Source organism: Lonchura striata, chromosome 1A, assembly GCF_050655825.1.
Source record: "Lonchura striata isolate lonStrDom1 chromosome 1A, ASM5065582v1, whole genome shotgun sequence".
In the NCBI taxonomy this organism is placed as follows: domain Eukaryota; kingdom Metazoa; phylum Chordata; class Aves; order Passeriformes; family Estrildidae; genus Lonchura; species Lonchura striata.
Window position 1 is genome coordinate 63,868,560 of NC_140741.1, and position 19,827 is coordinate 63,888,386.

General features: G+C 34.5%; 1 protein-coding gene across 4 annotated transcripts in view; it reads left to right on the top strand.

Annotated features, from left to right (window-relative positions):
• ORC5 (origin recognition complex subunit 5) overlaps positions 1 to 19,827 on the top strand; it is a 70,729-nt gene that overhangs the window by 27,365 nt on the left and 23,537 nt on the right. The window lies entirely within an intron of this gene.

The window sequence follows — 19,827 nt, forward strand, 5'->3', positions numbered from 1 at the left end:
TGTATTATATAACAGTACTTTACAGTATGTTCTCAAAATTAGTGTAGCTGCATATTTAACAGGCATTCCAGGTAAGAGAACAAATGTCATTATCCCAATGTACAGTTAAGTAGTACTGAAGCCACAGTTCGTACATATTACAGTTCCACCTTAGGCTAAATTACAGAATGAGCAAGTTCAATGAAATGCTTTAGAGTTTAGTTCTGATTTAGAGTTTGCACTAGGTGGCAGTGTTATCAAAGAATAGTTCTAATTCTTTATTTTCTGAATATCTGGAGATTAAGCTATACAAATATAAAAAAATTGTATATAATCTCAACCAGGTTAGAACAAAGAATGTGAAATTAAATATGCTTATACAACAATTAAATTTTGTAAATTATTTAAGAGTGTTTTTAGCTATAAAGCAATTTTTACATTAAATTTTAATTAAAAATATTGAAGTGTCCACTGCAAAGTAATAAAAAATGCAACAGAATGTAAAATAGGTTAGTAAAGTAGTTTAAACTAGGCATAATATTTAATTGCTCTTCTTTCTTGAATAGTTTAAAACAATTTGCATTTCAATGATTTTTGGTTGTTCTGTAAATATATTTTTCAAAGTAAATATTTAGGAGCTGGCTTATCCTTATCAGTATTGTTACATTTTACTTTTAGATAAAACAATCTTAAATTTTTTGTTTGTGTGATCAACATGGAAATAATAATAAAATTATAGAGAAGTTTAAAATGTTTATGCCAAATATTTGGCTTCTTAACTGATTAATGATTAATCTTATGTGCTCTTTAATTTCTAAACTCAAAGGCTGTACATGAACCAAATGCATATTAATTCTCCCTATGTGCTCTTAGAAAATAGCATGCCTTAGCTTTAAAGTTGGTCAACAATCACAATCAAGATTCAAGAAGGACTAGCAGCTGCTTGAAGATATGTCACTTGCTGATTTTGTGGTATTTCTTACTGCTTGTTATTTTTTTGTGTAGTTTCTATTCATGTGAAAATTTTGGTTATTAGCTTTCCAAAAGTGAAACTTCTATGCTAACGAGCAGCAAAATTTCATTTTTCCTCTTAATGGTAGGTTTTATTGAAAATGTTTAGTTTTTCTAAATAGATTTTCAACTTAGAATTTGAATCTTTATCTTTTGCCTTTAAATATTATACTCTTTAAAGTGGTCTCATACTTTTTTTCAATCCAAGAGTTAGTATGCTTGTTCTACATGTGTGATCTTTGCAACCAATACAAAACTAAACAGCTTCTGCTGTTAACTTCTTGCTGTAATTAGGTTACAGGAGATTGAATTTGCTCATTCATTTTTGGTTTTCCTCACTAACTAGTGCAAGAGAATAGCACAGGGGAGTGGGGGAAGCAAATTTCCGCTTCTGCAAAAGACAGTTTTTTAATTCCTCCCTTAAAAGTTGAAATTTCTCTTGGGTTTGTGCTCTTTTTAATCAAACTTTTCACACATCCAGTGAGGACTTTCTGAGACAAAGTTAATGTAAGGTTTAGAGGTTTTAATTATAGTATCTTCAACTCACTACGTACATTAATTGTTTGTATTTGTTTGAGATGTTTCTGGTGTTCATTTTTCTCCAGAAAATTCACTGTTTTTCTTACTGATTTGTCATAATACTGACTTTTTTTTTAGCACATTGTGTATTACTATAACAGGTTACTGAATTTATTTGCTTGTTTTTTAAACCAAGAAGGTGGAGGTTGGAGAACTATTGATTTCTGGAGGCATTTGAAAGGACAAGTTCTTAAAGTCTTTTTCTTCGGATACAATTTTTGTAATAATTTAACAGATTGAAGATGATATTGCAGTGACCAATGGGCAGTAGATTTTGTGCTGGGGCAGAATTTGGACAGTTGATGGTCTCTTTGGATATATGGCTGAGCAAGGGTTTTAAAAGGTAAAACATGGAGAAAATGGTGAAAAGATGCAAGTGCGGTTTCACACAGTGCTGAAAACCATGTGACTCTGGGGTATGCAGTCTGCATCCTACAACAACAGAAGTCTTAGGGTTTCCTTACTTAATACACCATGAGTATTGTGTCCCAGTGTGGACCCACTGTAGGAAATATTTATTGTGTACAAGGGCAATTACAGCAGAATGGAGGGATACAAAGAAACTTTGTATAGCTTCATGAAAACACTGCAAAATTCTGCAAAGGTTCCAACAGTCTATTCAGTCCTGGTTTGTATAAGAGTACTATTTCAGAAAATAGACAGAAATATATCATAATGCTCTTCATAAAAATGTGCCTTAGTATAGAACACAAATGAATTTATGCACAAAGAATTGGGCAAGAATTATCAGCACAAATTTAATTTAAATGAGGTTATTTTACATTAAAGAGGATAAGGGCTGTTCATATCACAATCAATGAGCAAGTAGATATTGTTGTTATGGTTTACAAGCCAAAATTAACCAATGTTTTTTCCTTTACCAAAATCATTCAGTAATTGCTTCTTCAAGTCAATACAGTTCTCCTGACTATTTTTCATTTTCTAGACATTTTATCTTGCTTCTGCTTTCTTGTAAAATAGCTTTTCATAAAGAGGATTGATTAGATCTACTTGTAGGTTTGAGCTATGATGTTATCTAAGGTAAAATGGAGCAAAGCCCTTTATCTTGCCTACTTTTGCATGTTTTATTTCTGGTATTCCCTGAATATTTGAAAAAACATCTGGGATAATTTCTCAGAGTATATATAATAGCTGAAAATCACCGAATAATCAGTGACTTCAGTTCTATTTACGTTTTTACTCTAATGCACTAAAATTAGGCCATCCCGGGTTTGTTTTTAATGTTACTCTTTATATTTGGCAAATATTTTCAGATAGTTGTATAGTTAGAATTTACTTCTGACTATACTGCATTTGCAATCAGAGATTTTTAGGAAAGGTGTTTATGAGTACATGGAGACACATCAGGTATCTTACACATAGTCTGTATTTCATTTATTAGACATTTATTATCTCTTTGCTGGATCTAAGAAAACCATTTGAATTTTCTTAAGGGTATCAAAATTCATAGAACTGATTTAGTTATAAATGTGTAAGAATTTGGAAAGAAGGTTAACAAATTAATATTTTTCTATCTTTTGTAAAGATAAATAGCATTGCAAATTGTCCAAAGAGTAAGAACTTTTAATCTAAAATTAAAATAAATGCAGATATGAGATTTTGAGTAGTCTGTTAAGTGCCGGTATGATATGGGTCTATGAGAAACACACAAACCACTGATGTACATAACATAGTTCCAGCTGGAGGGAGCCAGAGGAATGTAGTTTTCTGTAATTAAGAGAAGGAAAAAGTGCCCTTTCTTGTAATGTAAGAATTTAGGGGATTTGTTTTCTTTTTTTCTTGCTTTCTTGTCTGCCTTACATGATTAGAATAGGGAATATCTAATATTCTTTATGTAAACTGGAACAGTATGAGGCAATTTACCTGCAAAATTTCTTTGTCCCTGTTGTGTTGGAAGCATGCTTTATGACTTCCTGTTTCAGATGACAATTTGATGTTTAAACTGCCCTTTATTTGTAAATGGACAACTATGGTAAAATTCCAATTGCAAGATTGGAATGAAGCCTGCTTTTGTCATCTACTTACTTGATTTGTATTATGGCTTATGTATGTTACAGCCTTTCTGGACACTAAATATCCACATTCTGATTATAGTTCTAACTCTGTTACTGTATTATGTTAGGTTCCCTTGATGTAGCAATTTGATAAAGAGGAATTTGATTCTATGATTCTGTAGTTCTGTGATTTGATTCTGCAAATACTGTTAACAGTTTTTTTTTCAAATGGAAAGCACTCTTAATTGCTTCTAAAAGATCAGATTGTATTACTGTTTAAAAATAAGATGTTTTTCATTCCACATTTGACAACTTGACAGAATTACTCATTTTTGCTAGATCAGCTGTATTGTGTTCAGCTTTCCTTGCTGTTGCGGGGACTGCTCATAGGAACATTATGCATCTGATTTTAACACTATTATTTAAAACCAATAGAATACTCTCCATTTTAAAAGTGAGCAGGTGAGTGAATTTCTACAAAAAAAGGTCTGGTTTAAAATGTATGTTATTCTCTACTGTTCCCTGAGAGGCCTTATTATGAAGAGTAACCAAGATAAGTTGAGCCATTTTTATTTTACAGTGTGCAAGAAATACAGAGCATATTCTTGTACTGTCAGTGCAAGATGTTACATGTCAGTAAGTAGATTAATTTAAATTTTTTTTAATAAGTGAAGTACTAGAAAAATGAAAGTTCCTGATGATTCTGTTAAACCACCTTCCTTTGCTTCGCTATTACTCTGAAATTCTACAAGTGTTGTGCTTATTATTTTTGTGGATAAATGGGTAGAGTTATTGCTAAAATTTTATCTGAAATAATTGAAGAGTTCATAACAGACATTAGCTACCTTAATGTGAGGGGTGACTTTGGAAGAATATATTTCTACCCTGTTCTCAAATGAACTTAGCATTTACACCTTCATGACCAAAGCTTATATTGTAGTGTGATTTCTTGTTGCCTGGTTGAATGTTAAAAAAACCCCTTTCTATCTCATAGATAATATTGCAAACTGATTCAAGACAAAAATTGAAGCGTATCATGTGTCTGATTTTGGAGAGTGTCTTTGCTTTATACATCCATTAGGGGGTACTAAGATTTGGTAGACTTGAACAGTTGTGTAGAAAAATATTGAAATGTTTGAATAATTATTTTATACATTGTTGAAAGGCGGAATCATTAAGTAGTGAATATTCAGAGGGAGATGATTGTAAAAGTTACATTTCTGTTGGAGTTGATTATGTAGGTAGATTTTCTTGAATTCTGGAATATAAGGAAATATATTCTCATGTATTTCCCTGTTTTTATTACTTCTTGAGTTCTAAAATTACAAGAGAGGATGTCATCAGTATCTGCTTCTGTCCTATTGATTTAACCTGAAAATGACTGCATTTCACTGTCCTCTTGCTTCAGAGGAAGGTACATAAAATTGCACAGCTTAATCCATTCTGACCACAGGAGGTGTCATCTCTGGAATGATCCTGCTATACTTCCATCTTCCATGCAGGGGGAAGCATTTACTTTTACAAAAAAAAACAAAAAAAAAAAACAAAAAAAAAAAAGCTTTTTTTTTTGCTTCTTTTTTCTTGTTTTTGTTTTTAATTTTTTTTTTTTTGTGAGAACTATTTAGAATTATGGTATGCCTCTCTCTTTGGTTGGTCAGAAGATCCTTAGAGCTTCCCAGTTACAGAAATGAGCAAATATAAACCGTACACTCTGGGCTTATCTCATTCTCATTACTGATCCAAATAAACTTCCCCTCCTCTTTCAGGGTGTAGTGAAGATAATAAGATACATCTTGCCAGCACAGAATATCAGTTTCCTGTAACGTCGTATGTCTCACACAGCATTCATATATAATCTGTATATTCTTATGTGTTTATTGTCCAAGTGGGTTTGTAGCACAACCTTTTGATCCTGTGACTTCATTGTTGCTCATACCTAAAAGAATATTTTTGTGTTGTTAGAACATCTTTTTAGCAGTTGTCAATTTGTAGCTGTGGGGTTTTTTTTAGACAATTTTATATTCTTACTGTTGTATTTGATCCTAACTGATTTTAATCCTGTATCCTTTTATAGGTATATTAGGCATCTGACACACTTTGTTTTCCTGGATCTGCCTGTTGGTTAGAAAGTGTAGTAATCTATTGATCTCATTGTACTTAATTTTATTGATCTCAGTACTCTGATTTTCTGTAGGTTTGGGAAGATGGTGATAAGAGGTAATAAATAACTCCCATTTTCTCATTTTCTGTTATTGGTTACTGGACTAATCTGGCAGAAATTCATGAGCTGAAATGGGAACTTAATGTGATGCACAGCATGGTGACATAGTTAGCACTTTAGCACTGACTATGGCAGCTTGAGAGAGCCTGCTGTTAAGCAAAAAGAAAGGAGAAAACATTACTTTTAACCAAATAGCTGACTATTTTTTTTTCAACTCTGAGCATAGCTGTGAAAAAAAATAAAAGTATTTTTACTTCAGGTAGTTCTTTCTAATTAAAATTGTGAAGAGACTGATATGCTTGATTTCTTCTAATTTTAATTGATGCAGAAAAGATATTTTAGAAAAACTAAGTGTTTTACCTATATTATGTTGTTTGACCTAATTTGATGTTATATTCATTTTTGGAGGTATATTGATAATACAGCTTTATGATTTCTTAGAAGGCTTTCTTAATGAAATTCTATTCAATTCTGTATGAGTTCTTTCTTTACAGTAATTTAAAGTACAAAACTTACCGTATCTCTGTGAAGAGCTTATAGTAATAGATTCCAGCTTGGCACTTACTCTATTTCTTAAAAACAGTGTATTTAAGAAGACAAATCATTGTGAATTATTGGAAACTAGTTTTATGAAAAAAATTTTGGTTATGACAAGGGAAAGACTATTGAGAGGGAAGGGGGAGTGAGGACTACAGATGAGATTAAGTTTACCAGGAAGATAAAGTGAATTCCTAAATATTTTATCTAGAACAGTTTACCAATTTCTAAACTTCCTTGCTTTTTGATCCTAGTTTTTTATTTGTGTAGCATGTCCCTAAAAATTAGCTGACCAGGAAGTAGCTGTGTTTAAGGCTTTGTAAAATTGATTTACAATAAATTTTTACTTTTTTGATTTACTTTAAATTTGTACTCAGTATATAATCTGTTAATAACTTTTGCAAAGTATTCTTTTGGTCCTGTGAATATGATATTATATATTCCCTTGTGCCTTTCACATGTCTTAGATTGCATGCTGTACAATATAGGGAATGTGTTGTATCAACCAACAGTTTCTTTAACTTCTGTTTTCTCGGCACGTTATTTGTAAACAGTATTTGAAACTTCAAATCTGAACTTATCTATGAAAATGTGTTAGTGTATCAAAGAAGTAAATATGAATACATGAAAGACAAAACAGAGGTTTCCTCCTTCCAAACTCTTTTCTTTGCATCTCTTTCTTTATGCACTTTCTTAGAAATTTATTTTAGTACTTACTGGTAGAAACATAGTTTAATACTCCAGGAACAAATTTGTGCTGTGTTTACATCAAGCAGTTGCAGCTGAAGCTTGTTAGTGATTGCCTCCCCAATTAAAAAAAATTCTTCACTGTGGTACATGAACTCCTATTGTTTAGAGATAAATAATCAGCTCATCCCCTCTTTAGGAAAGAACAAAGAACATAATAGTACATCTGGTTCATGTGTTAAGACAGCAAAGATTAATTAAGCAAGTACTGCACAACCTCTCTTGATAACATATATCTAAAAACAGCCTGTATATTATAAGTTTTTTAATCACTTTGCTTTAACCATTTAGTGTATGCAGAAAGTCTATTTCAGAATCATGAGCTATTCATGGAAATAAGATAGGACACAATACTGAGATAAAGCAAATTAGAGCATTAGGATAGAATTCATTAGTTCTCTCTCAAATCTCTTGTTTTAAGCTGATATCCCTAGAAAGATATGATTAAATGCTAAAAAGAACCTTTCAAGCCCCCAGGTGATATCATTAATACAATTTATGAATTCTGTCTTTCTTAGAGGTAATTTGACTGTTTTCTCTCACCATTTGGAATATGACCTGTTTGGGACAAAGAATCATTTCCTTATTGAGCATTTGTGTAGAATCTGGTTAATTGAAATACAATTTCAAAACTAGAATCAACTCTTAAGATTAAATAGCTACATTGCATGCCCTGTTTCTTCACATCCCTGGTAACTAGAACTAAAGTCTAATTCCAGCTGAAAGGCTACTAAAGGCCAATTTTACCTGCTGTGCTTTTTGCGGACATTGTCTTTCAGCCAAAAAGCTTTACTACTTCCTTGGTGTTCACTTTAGTGAGGTGTAGGGACACAGATAATCTTGTCAAGATCTTCATTTGACAATCCTTTGCTTATTTAATATCTTTTACTTCGCTGCACATACAGTAATGGATACAATTGCAATTTCAGTAGTGGCAAGAAAGATGGTTTCAGAATCACTGGTTAGAGGGTTGGCTATAATGTTACATTCTTTTTATTGATGTGCTCCTTGGACTGGTTGTTATATGGTCCCATGTCGTCCTGTCCCTGCCTAATGCACTCTTGCATCTCCCTACCCAGTTTGTTCTCCTTAGGTATTTACACCTCACCTGTCACTTCAATACAAATTATTTTGCTGTATCGTATGTGAAATAAATTTGTAGCTTCCATTTTCTGATGAAAAGTACTGAGACTGTGCCCATGAGCAATGTTAGAGCATAAGGTATCAAAATGGTACATTAAAGAATATGTTAGATCACTTTGGTGAATGCTTGTACTGTTTCTGGCCTGCCAGCTGTAGTCAGTTCTATCTAGTGACTTTGTGCTTGACACTCCTCCTCCCCTAAAGACCCTTTGCTGCTGGCTGTGTTCATTTGATAGCAGATAGTGGGGCTTGCCACAGTATCTTGGACAAAAGAAGCAGCTGCATTGAAAGAGAGGATTTCAGAATATGAAGCTTATTCACAAAAGAATTCCTCTTGGTACATGAAGAATAGTTAGGAATTTACATAATCTCTCTTCTCCATCTATGGAAATGAAAACTGGAAAATATTTGGGGGGAGCAATGTGGAAAATTGATAGCATGGTATGAGTAAATCTCATTTATGGAAAGTTTATATTCTTAGTAAGTGTGGCAAATATTGTTCATTTAAAATATGGAGAATGACAAAACAAGGTAAGACAAATCCTACAGTAGCTTAGACTTGGAAAAGCTGCTATGATGATTATGACAATGATGATTATTATGGCTGAAAATGGCACTTTATATCTGAAGTTGCATAGGTGCTGCAAAAAGTTTCCATCCTTACCACTGTATAATTTAATTTCTCGTGTTTCGTGGAGGAGGGTGGATGATACTGATATAGTGTGATTATTTTAGGCGAGATTGGGTCTACCAAAGTATATCTGAACAGTAAATGTACATATGAGGTAGTGTGCTTTTCTAGCTAATGGAGAGAAACAGACATGCACCCTGATGCAGGCATATGCATCTAAACCCACTCTGTTAATGAAAGGTTTTAAAATCTGTACTAGGTTTCAGTGAACTGTCCTGATGCACTGACTCCTCCATTCTCTAGAAACAGAATCAAGACAGCCTCAGATGCAAACATTGACATTATATCTATGTAAAGCTTCTCTGTCCTGAAGGACTAAGAAGTGTTTTCTCAGTAATTATTCTGGGTTTCTTAAAAAACAAATGGAAAAGCCACCATGAAATATCCCTGCATGGATGTCATATTCCCTGTCAAAATGTTTGCAGACTGGGGGCAGTGATTGATTTGAACACCATCCTACTCATTCTTCCTGCAAATTAAGTTGGGCTGTCACTCTGCAGTGAATATTGGGAAGAGCCTGCCCAGGATTGCATTGCATGGCTGGCAAGCTGGTGTTGGCCTTCTCATCCTTTTTTGCTGGACTGCTATGGACTTATTCCTAAGGACAAGGTGCTGAAACTCATCTCTTTCTGATAGAAACATATTTTGTAGAATTCTGGGATGATGACATGTCATTTTACATCCTTGAACTTGCAGTCTGAACTCTACAGCTTTGAACTGTATTTCAGTTACAACAGCTGTAGACTAGCTATAGTATATATACTATAGCTAGACAACTATAAATACTCTATATAGTTGTCTATAGACAACTATAGACAAGCTCAATGTCTTGTGGAAAATGCTCTGAAAAAGATGTTTTCAATACGAGAATGTTGAATATGTCAAGAAAGGATCTTCGGCCTTTGTTTTGTGAAGTATGAAATAAAAAGAGGTTAGGTATAACCTCTACAAGTGAAAGTCATAGAAGATTTACCAAAAAAATGAAAGAATCATAAATTATTTAAATTTCAGGAAGTGTTTCAGAGGTAAAATTTAAAAATAATACTGGATTTTTGGGCACAGTTTAACTGAAACTAAAACTAAAATATTTGAAGACAGATTTCATTCAGATGAGCAAATGCTGCACTGTAGGTGTGTTTCTCTGATGTGATGGTGCAACTTTATCTTCATTCAGATGAACATTCATTACCCTGCTGTTATCCATATTGAGAAAGGTGTTTAAAAAAAAAAGAAAACAAACATAAAAACTCAAAACCAAACCCCAAATAAATAGACAAAAATCTCAGTTTTAAAAATTCTGTACTTTCTTTTTAGGTTGTTCTCTTGTTTTCTAATTACTAGTTATTTATGAATGTGATTAAATTTATGTATGTTGCCATTTCTAACAGGACCCGATTCTAGTCTCCATAGTAGTTCTCATAGAATATTGAGAGGTATCTTTCTATGTTTATACATGTTTATACATACTTTTTTTTTTTCTGCTTGCTCACCTTCCATAAATGTTTCCTGAAATACAATGTAAATTTACTGTAGGAGCTTCATCATCATATTGTGAACATTGTAAAACATTCCACTATGAGAAATAGAATATTCAGGCAATATATCTGTGTCTTCTGAAAAGTTTTGAATTCAGACTCTGTTTAGTATTCAGTTTAAAAAATCATAGGAGATGTGGTAGCTGGGTTATTTTTTGAAAGGCATAGCTAGAGAATTGAAGAACCAGGTTTGTCTATTTTAATAATTGAGGAGTGCTGGATGTGTTGTTGACCATCTGTGACCTACATAAAATGAACTAGTGGGTGTTCCATGTTCTAGATATCTGCGCAAGAAATATGAAAGACAATGTCAGAAGAGAAAGTAATGAATTATAGACAAAAAAAAAACAACCACCCTGGTGTAGTAGATACAGACAGTAAACAGATTGACTCCAGAGATTACCACACAGACATGAGAAGAAAACTGAAGATTGTTGTTATAATATGATCTTTTCCAGCCTTTTTTATTTATTACTAGCATATGGCCTAGGAAGACTTTTTGCAACAGATATCTTCTAGTGTGGAAGGGCCTCTAATGGATGTACGACACTGATGGTGTAGAGAAAAGCTTTTTAATAATTGGTGTGACTGTACTGCTTGTGAAAGAAGCTACACTGACAGTCTAGAAGACTGGGAGTCTGAAGTAATCTGTTCTGATTCACTGAACAGGGATAGCAGAGGCATCAATGACACAAAATCTCTGTATCTACCTATTGTTTTGAGCTGGCTGCCTCTTAGTTAGTAGTGACAGAGAGTTGATGTTCACCCTAGTACTTAGCTCTTACAAATGAGCTTTTGACATAGATAAACTTTCTGTTTAAATTAACAACTTCTGTCATGAAATGTGATGGGCTTCCAGTAGAAGTAGTGAAGACAGAAGGATGGCTAACAGGGAGCACATGGTGACTGGAGGTGTTGCACAGCAGGCTGGTGTTGCACCTTAGCCTGCCTTTTTCCTTCCCTCCTAGATAAATCATTGAGACCTCGCTGGTTTTAACCTTGTAGTACTCATTTTGTGGGACTAGCCTGTGGAATGCTATTTGACCAGTTCATTTAACATGTTTTTGATACAGTAGTGATCAGAACCAGACCATCTCTTAATGACTGGGAAAAATGAAAAGGTACAGGTGGAGATTTGGGATGGCAGAATCTCTGTAGCAGTAAAGAGATCTGCTTTTATCCATGATTAGAAAACATTCAAGCCAATATCTTCTTCTCCTCTCCCATCTCAAAAACAGCCCAAATTTTAATTCTGTTCAGCATCTGGAATTCCCTAGAGTGAACCAGGCTCCAGAGCAATTTGTGGTCTCCATCTGGCTCAGGTGAAGCTTTTGTAGCTTTACATTGTGCTGGGGCACAGGGGATAGCTCAGTGTGTTGGAGTGATGAGGAAGAAAGATAGGAAACAGGATAGGGAGTTATCAGTGTGGCAGGAGATAAAAAGTAATGCTTGAAGTCCTCATGTAATTTTCTTGTGACTAAAAGTACTTATGCAGATACTAAAAGAGATGAATGCAAAGAAAAAAGGTTAATTATCTGTAGTCCAAAACCCAAAGGTATTTCAGACTGATTTTGCAAAAATAGATGGTGCCTAAAACCTGGGGAAAGACCCAAACATAAAAATGAATAATGTAAACAATTTATTAGGCACTTACATTGTATTTTTATTAGCAGAAATGCTGGTCTTTAGTGCAGGCAATTTAATTTTGTTCTGTGATAATTTCACATGAACAGAGAAGAGATTTGATTCTGATGTTTTATTAAAACAAAAGAAAAAAAACAAACAGAAAAACCTACACACATCAATGTAAAGTCAATATAAAGTGGTAAATGCAAGCTGGCATGCGTAAATGGATATGACCTGCAATAAAGCTGTTCAGAGAAAAGAAAATAATTGCAAAGCAGTAACACTTAAAGGAAGATGTAGGCATGAAGACTGGCAAAAATTAAAGGCTAGAAGGGAATGACTTGTGAAGAAAGATTAAAGGAAATGAACACATGTAATTATTACTTATAGCTATCTGTGTGCTTGGTGATGTTCAGATGAGGAGAGATGATCCCTACACTAATTTGGCTAAATAACTACCAGGGGATGATGAAAATGTCTGAAGGTATTTATAGTCTTAAGTGCCAAGAAAGGATTCATTTAGAAGAGTTCAAAAAAGGTCTAAGTAGGAGTAATGAAATAAGATGAGCATTTTTAGCTTTGAATACTATAAAAAACCCTCCTTTTGGAGATGGTAAGGCATGTGCTATTTCCCCTGAAGTTCTAGTGCAGTACCCCACTGCTTGAGCTATTGCAAATGATAGCAGACAAAGCATTCAGATACAGACTTGAAAGAAGGGAAAAGAATTTTGCATTGGCGGGAGGAAAGTGAAGATGACTTAACAGATATTTTTTATCTTTAATTTTGATGGCCTCACATGGTATAAATTAACAAAATAAGACTCATGGTATACTACTGAAACATAATTTATGTAAATTTGCTTTAGAATAGGCATTAACCTTGATCCTTACTTCAATTCTGCATTAAGCCTTGCCTTTGATACAATAATCTTAATTAAAACTGAATATTTCATGATTTAACTCCCTCTGCCTCATGAGCGGAACAATACTCTTATCTGTGTTACCTTTAAAAGTGCAATCCATATAGACTATTGCATCAGATGATAGGTTTGCTTAAGGTCATTTTCATATGAATAAAAGTACTGACAAAGAGCAGTTTAATTTGTTTAAAAATTATTAACTCTTATTTTACAACCAAATGTTAAAGAGCTAGTTAAGTAATTTTTCATGCATATTGAATTAGGAAATGTTGACCTAATAAATACTATAGTTTTTTGAAAAAAAAAAAGACCTGCATGAATGAGGAAAAAGTAAGTATTAGCAGATGTGATGTGAGTCAAGTGTGTAATCATGTAACTGTCAATCACTGTCATCTTCATAATACTTCTAACTGGATTAGGTGAGGCAGTAAGAGAAAAGCTGTTCGTTTTGATGTTAAATCCCAATATGTTCTAAAAGGAGCAGGTAGGAATTTGAAATGGGCATGAAAGTTTGCCTTTTTTTTTTTACTTTTTGGAGGGCTTTTTGTTTTTGATGTTGGGGGTTTTGTTGTTTGTTTGCTTATAATTATTTGTTTTGTCATGAAGTTAGAACAAATGAAGGCTGTTCTGGATAAGTACTGGAACGTTCCCTTCTCCAGACACATGACCATGTGCACACATGCAAGACACATCTTAATCTGGGGGTACTTTGTAGTTGCAGTCACTGACACAGGACAGGCATCTTCAGGTTTGCTCACTGCTTATAAATAGAGATATTTGTAAAACTACTTTTTCCAACTTGAAAAGATGTGCAGGTATTGTCTTAGTTACTTTGTAATAATCTACAGTAGAAGTTAGAGGATGTAGTATCGGGTGACAACACTTAATAAATTATATATATATGCATATATATATATATATAACTTAGTCTTAAAACGTAGAAGGCAAGCAAGCCTTTGAGTATTCAGCTGTATTGAGAAAGGCCATCTCTATCTGAAATTCTTTAATTCTTCATTGAATTTAAGGTGTCAGATTAAATACTTTGGGTGAAAAAGCAGCTGTGATAAATCTTGATATCTGGACTGCTTCTTCATTGAGTAGCTGACTTTAGTGATAATTTCATATGTGTCACTGGAATCTTTGGTTATGTCAGATACTTACTGAATCCAGTGTACGTCATCAGTCTTTTTCTTCCTTGGTTAAATAATATTTGCCAGTCACTTTCATCAGGATTTGAGATCTTTTTCTCTCATTGTTCTTTCTTTGTTGTCTCTAAATATCAAGTAGCAGTTGTGGTACATTGGACATCCACTAATGTTACATATATACTGATACCTTTACTTCCCATTCAGAACACAAGAAACATAGCAGTGTGCATTTATTGTGAACAATTGTCATATAAATGAATTGATAGTGTATTTTGGGGCACAGTAGCCTTCTCATCAGTTCATTACTTACTTCATTACTTACTTACTTACTTCATTACCTTATTGGATTCAACACTTAGAGAGAACCTAAACAACAAATTCGTAAAGTTGCATACATCTATTTGCTGAAGGAAAAAATAGAAAGTGAATAGTTATTATAATTTTTACATTTCTAGTCCTCCATTAGATCTTTACAGGAGAATGTAACACCTGATCACACTGAAAAAAAAAATTAACTCTTTGCTTTTGTAGCACCATTTCCCTGCTTTTTGGCCTTCTCTGTGGTATTCTCAAGTGCAGCTTTTAATGGCTTTTAATGGCCACAAAGAACATGTGAGCTGTGGGTTCTGTGTGGGTCTCTAGCACCAGAGGATGTTGTGTGGCTGGTTCCAGGGAGTACAAAGGGTTAAATGCAGTTAAGCTTTTCCTCAGCTTTCTGGGAACCTGGCAGTGGCTTTCTTTTAGATGCTTTGTAAGGGGAGGAACAATACCTGAATTCAGCCTTCAGTTGTGTTGGAGAGGGGGAAGGATTCAGGTTATAGTGTCAGAGGCAGCAGTTGCACTCCAGCAGTACCAGCAAGTGCTTCACCCTCTGACTGAAAAAAGGGAAATGTTAACAAGGCAAGTCTCAGATAGGACCATATGTATGTAGGGTTTTGTTGTTATTTAATCCATTTCTCTCTGCTTGTGGTTTTCTTTTTAGCTAAATTAATCATGCTGTTTTGAATAGGCTGCATTCTGCCACTGGGAACTGTAACTCAGACTCTGGCTGGTGATGAGCCAGCCTAAAAGCAGAAGGACACAGGTTTTTTTGTGGCTTGCACTCAGGCAGGAGTTCAAGCGTTTTGTCACTTGGAAGAAAATAAGCATTTAGAAATGAAAAGTTTCTGAACCTAGATAATGAAAATTAACTTCTGAAAATTCTTACAGTAAAATATCATTCAGTTAGTCAACTTAAAGGAGTCTATGTTTCTGAATTAATGTTTAGCAGTTTATTTGTGAAGGTGGTGAACACATTTATGGCTACTGACTATTTCATCCACAATTTCTAAAATGAGCTACTGTTACTAAAGACCACCAAGATGGTTTGGTCAGAGGAGGCTGCATGGGAATCTCATGATTGTTTCAATTTTTTGGATTTTCTAATTTCTTTTAGAGAAGGATTTGGGTTACATTCCAAGAAACAAGACAAAAAAAATATCCCACCAAGAAACCAACTTGTCATAAGGATAAACATGTCAGTGTTTGGTTTCTGAGTTACACATTTTCTACATCCAAAAATTGTTTTGTCTGGAGCAGGAAGATGTAGTAGTTGTGGAGAGCTCTGTTAAGGCTGCCCCACCCAGGGGCTCAGTATGCTTGAATGTGATGATCCTTCAGACCTAACCAGTACTCGGCAATGGAGCATCTTAGGCTGAGAACTGGGGAAGCAGGAGGAGCAGGAGAATTGTAGAGGATAGGGGGATCTAATGAGCCACAGCAAGGAGCTGCTGCTCTACTCCAGGGCAGTAGTCACAAACTGAAACACAGGAGGCATCAGGAAATGCTTTCTTACTGTAAGGGTGACAAGTGTTGGCACAGGTTGCCCAGAATGGTCATGAAATCTCCACCCTCAGAGATACTCAAAAGCTATCTGGACATGGTTCTGGGCAGCCTGGTCGAGATGGCCCTGCTTGAGCAGGAGGTTGGACCAGATGACCTCCGGAGATCCCTGCCATCTCAACCATTCTGTGATTCTGAGTTGTGAGGGAGATGGAAAAGCTGAGGTTGTAAGGGACGTGAACAGAGGGTGTTTGAGATTTTTGCATTGGCAAAGACTTATGAATAGAAGTTTTTCTCACAAAAAATTTTCATATTTTAGTATATTAAAGATTAAAGATTTTATCACATATGATGTAATTAAGCTAAACATTTTTGCAGTGCTCAACTTTCATACACCAAAATACACAGCTTTTTAATAAAACAAGATTCAAGGAAGACTGTGAGGAGGGCTTCTGGCCAGAGAGGCTCTTATGTCAGATACTGTCTCAATTGATAATGTATATTTTTTTGTAACATGCTGCAGCTTTTACGAACTTGTTTCAAGTCCAGTCCTAAGGCTTTCAGAACTCACCATTACAGAAAAACATTGCTTTAGCAATGTTTAGCAGAAGCATTTAGTGATGTTTCTGTTTTTAAAGGCTTTAGTTTTTCATGAAGTAGTAACTTTGTCATGCATTTCAAGCAAAAAATAGGAGTTGCGGATACAGTACTGCAGTGATCAGTATTAATTTGAAATACAACAAGCTTTAAATAAAACTTCCATCTAGCATGTGGACTAAGGGTTCCTGTGAGTAACTAGCTAACCAGTTCATCTACAGGAAAAATAAACAGCAGCATGATGGCTTATTGGGTGAATTTGTCCTGTTTAGTGGCTTGTTAAATACTTCAAATGTCCAGCTAATTCTAAAATGGTCACTTTTTCTTCTTTAACAAAAACAAACAAAAAATGTCTCCACTGCATCTGTATTATTTATACTTGAACTGGAAAAAAAAGGTTTCCATACAAAAACTACTGGCAAATGCAAAATCTAAATTATTGTAAAAGGAGAAATTATTTATATCACTTTGGCAGATGTAAGACTCTTGGGATTTAACTGTTCAACTACTGTATGGGAAACATACATCTCTAGTAGTTTTTGGTTTAGAAACAGAAATCTTGGTACTAATTGTTGAGGGCTTTAGGGGCAGGAAGAAGGCACCTAAGGACAGCCTTCTTTATATGGAATTGTAGGTTTTACCAGTTCAACTACTGGAATTACATTTATGTATTTTTTATATATTATGTTTTCATTTTAGAGCTTCATAAGAAGGTATTAAATTTACTCAGTAGAATAGGTGTGTGTGTATTTATGAAGACGTATCTTTGAAGCCTATATTTCAGAAAGAATTCTCTGCCACGGTTAGTTATATTTGGATGATTTGGACAGCTCCAATTCCATGAAGAAGACAGCTTAGTGACTTAAGATTTTGCACAGCCTGTATGGCGTGTGTGCATTAATGTGCATACACATAAATCGTTTCTAGTACCTGAAAATATCTTCTAAGAGATAGCCAAACTTAGCTGCACTCTTCATTGCTGAAATTGGTTAAGTGTAGTTTTGTTTCTATACTTAAACTCTCCAAGTTGTTTAGGACTGTAAATAAACAAAAAAAAAAGTGAGGAAGGTGGTGACAAGATCGTCTTTCTAAACAGCACTTCTAAGTCACTTCCTTAAAGTGATCTTTTAAAAACATGAGTTTTATGCATCCCCAACGCATCCTCCAACTGTGAACACTAGATTAAATTCATTCTTTAACATTTCATATGAGAGGCAGATGCACTGCAAATGAAATAAAAAGATCAAAACTGGAGGTAAAATAAGAATAATTTATCCAACTAATATGTACATGTGATTAGTTTTATCTCATAGGCTGCAGGATAATACTATTATTTTTTGTAAAATAAGAGTTTTGTGGAAATCCTTGCCTGCTTTCCTAAGAATGTGATTTTCTTAACAGAATCATAAATGTTTGTTGATATCTCTTAAATATCTACATGGTATTTTATTTCTGAGAAAACTTAAGTTTTTTATAATACATATTCACTCCTTAAAAAACCTCCCCCACTGCTTCTAAAATGTCAAAGCTGAGCACAGGGATTTAGCCATGCAAGTTCTATTGACATTAATTGGATTTGTATGGTTAAATCCATGCAGTTCTTTGGAAAATATTGCTGTCCCTTATATATATATAATATATATATATATGTTTACAAATATAATATCACGAGAAATATTTTGACAGAACAGTAAAATCAGGTTTAATTTATGTTTGGAGATGAATAAGTTTTGGTTTTCTATAAACTAAGGGTTCCTGTTTAAGTATACTGAGTGAATACTAAGCATGTGCTGTGCTTGCCTTAGGGCTTCATTTTTTTTAAATGCGTGAAGCATTTACATAGGAGTCTTCTGTACTTCACTCAGGAGGGGGAAGAGCATTTCTGATTCATTAATCCCCTTTTCTTTTTCTAAGTAAGTGGGTCCTTCACATCATGCACTCAAGAGGTGTAAAATATACAAAGAAGTGGGAGGGACAGGGAAAATGGTGCCTGGCTTGCTGTAAGCTATAAATTCAAAATCTGTTTCTCTTTGCAAGAAAAAAAATAGCAAGGGGAAAAAAAGGGCAGCTCTAAATCTACTGTATGTGCTTGCATGATATGCAGGTTTGGGATAATTGTTTTCTCTCTTGTTCAATAAAGTGAGTTGTTACCATGGTAACATTTATTGCACAATTTCTCTGTTACGAAATAAATGAACAGTTTTAGAGTCAGAGAAGTCTTTATATGGAACCTTTTTCTTTTCTGTATTTTTAAATGCAGAATTGTGTCTTAAAATTTTCTTGAGATGACAAAGTTTTGAGGCACTTTCCAGAAAAAATTAGTCAGCTTTTGATAGTATGTAGTGCTTCTGCAGGACAAGATGTGCAAGATCTGGGTATAAAATTGAACTCAGCCATCAGGCAGATGCAAACTGGCTGGCAGCTCAGAGGAATGGTCTGTATGTCCTGATCCAATAACCAGCTCCTGGCAGTGACACCTTGCCTGTGTTACTGTGTCACATTGGACAAGATGTGATGAAAACTTCATAAAAAGCAGGTCTGAGTCTTCAGTGGCAGAGGGACGGGTGCCCAGGGTGACTGTTTAGAACCAGAGCATACCCTACACAATATTTTGGTCTCTGCTGCTTGTGCTTCTCTTACTGAGGAATAGCAGACTGGTAACACCACTTCCTGAGCAGCTAGTTCTTTGATAGGGTGTTTTTTTAATGTTTACTGACTGCAGTGCAGATTCTGCAGTGGACATTTTAAAATACCCTTGAGCAATACTTCTGCTTCTGCTTTCTGAAGAGATTCCAGAAGATAACCATGGGAGCTACTTGCCCATTATGTAAAGCTTATGTGCAAGGCTTCCAAGAGGTGCGAAAATGTTCGGATATAATGGTGGATTGGAATGACAGGTAGCTTTTCATCAGACCCTAATAGTATCTTTGCCAATCATAACTGCTTCTCTTTGTTCAGTTTTGTTTTTCTCCTGTATTTTCTCACTACAGTAGGCATTTTAGTATGAGGTGACTTTTTAATCTGAGATCAAAAGACTTCATTGCTTGCTTGATTCTGCCCTGTTTTTTCACACCTTTCTGTTCTGATCTCTTGTATGAATTTCTCAGTTTGATCAGGATAGTATTTTTGAGGGATTAAGCCATTTGAAAGTGATTTAATTTTAATATTCAAAATGTCCAGATTTATAATTACTGAATATTGAAAGGTCTTCACACAATGATTATTCACAAAATAAGAGTGGCCATCACAGCTACCAA